Source organism: Neltuma alba, unplaced genomic scaffold, assembly GCF_004799145.2.
Source record: "Neltuma alba isolate B1F8T4 unplaced genomic scaffold, ASM479914v2 tig00010586_pilon, whole genome shotgun sequence".
In the NCBI taxonomy this organism is placed as follows: domain Eukaryota; kingdom Viridiplantae; phylum Streptophyta; class Magnoliopsida; order Fabales; family Fabaceae; genus Neltuma; species Neltuma alba.
Window position 1 is genome coordinate 52,486 of NW_021635450.1, and position 1,916 is coordinate 54,401.

The window sequence follows — 1,916 nt, forward strand, 5'->3', positions numbered from 1 at the left end:
AGATCTTGAAGTGGTTTGTCAGTTAAGGAGCGTTAATTACAAGAAGGGTGGAGCATTCAAGGGGATTCAATTTTTCAAATTGAGTTTATCATCTTGATCTCTATTTTTGGGTTCTTTCTGAATCCTCTATCCAAATTCCTCATTTCCTAATCATTACCGTTGTTGCAATGAAGTTCATATCCTCCAGCTTGAATCTTCTATCCTCCATGTCCAGCTAAGCTTCAAGGGTTTCTATGAGCTATAATGGAGCCCGAGCCATGGTTTAACAGGGAAGAGTTTAGAGTTTATAGGTGTTTAATCTTAGTGACATTTTGATTGTGTTGTCAATCTTTGTTTCTGGATTTAGACTCCTCTCTATCCACTTCTGTGATTTAAGATTTGGTTAATCGTATTCAGAGGTTATCTTCCAAGTCTTGGAAAATGTTTGACTAATTAAGGAAAAATGGTCAAAGGTAATTATGAAAAAATGTTTCCAAGTCTTGGAAAAGAAAAAATAAGAACAATGTTCCTTGAGAATTATATGAGGTTATATGACTGGTTTTATGACCAAATTGCCCTTAAAGAAATTAGGAATTTAAAGGCTATTTAAGCTAGTTTAAGGCTTTTTATTTGGAAAATTCTAATAAATATTGGGAAGAAGAATAAAATCCTAATAAAATTCTTATGATGTATGAAGGAATTATAAGAAATTATAGAATTAAAAAGAGACCCTCAAATATCTAAGATTTTTCCTAATTATTTAGAAAAGTGGAAAAATCAATAATGAGAAGGAAAATAGTTTTTCTTTTTATTTAATTAATAAAAAATTGAGTGTGAGCTAAAGAGGGCATTCTGGGGAGAGAAAAATAGGGAGAATAATTTATGAATTTGATTAAAAAAATAATTACAGAGGCCAAAGTACTGTTATTGTAGAAAAGAAATTAAACTCAGAATAAAAGTGCACTAATAAAGTAAAGACTAGAGTCTTGCACTTAGTCCACAAGTTGCCATTTGTCAAGCCTCTATTAGAGAGTAATTAAAGCTTTCCAAGTGTCAAGCATTAAGTGGAGAGGATCTTGACTTTGGAATTTAATTACATTATGATTTACGTAATTAAGAGAGAAGTTTCAAGACTAAGTAGGAAGGTGACACTTGGCTTTTCATTTATGATGGTGGTTGAGATATTTTGGTACATTAATTGAGCTCTTTCTCCCCCTAAATCAGATCATGTTTCGGCCAAGCCAAGAAGAGAGGGAAAACAAGAGAGCTTGAGGTGGAAGCAAGGAAGAATCAACCACTTTGGATCAAGTGAGCTTGGAGTTAAGTTTTGTGAATGATTTTATATTGTTCCTTGCTTGTTTCTCTTGAGTTGTATGGTTAAAATTTCTGGTTCTCTTCCTTTTATGGGTACTAGCTGAAATATTTAATAAGTAGGGGAGGAAGTTTGGTTGTTAAAACTTGCTAGAACACTTCAAAGCATGATAGATCTTTGTGATTACAAGTGGTGGCAAGTAGTTTTTGAAGTGTTTTCTTTGATGTTTCTCTTGAGGTTCATTTTGGTCAAAGCAAGAACTGGACCCTAGGATGAGTTTTCTCAATGTTTTGATACTTTCATTGTGTTCAAAATGGAAAATGGTGTAGGATAAACCTAAAGAACAAAGGTTGGAAGCATTAAAGCTAAAGTTGTAATTTTTAGAAAATAAGCCATAATGGTTTGACCAAGCTGAAACTAAAAGAGAGAGTTTTATTTTGTTAAATCCAAGTAGATATTTGAAATCTACATGAAAAATCATGTAGGAATGAGTCAAGAAAGAATTTTTAGGGTTTAGGGAAACTAAACTCTAAAATTTAAAGAATAAATGTGGAAGCTTTAAGGGACAAAGGTTGTCCTTGAGTTATGTTGTTGATTTTTATGTGGAATAGTTGATGATTCTTGC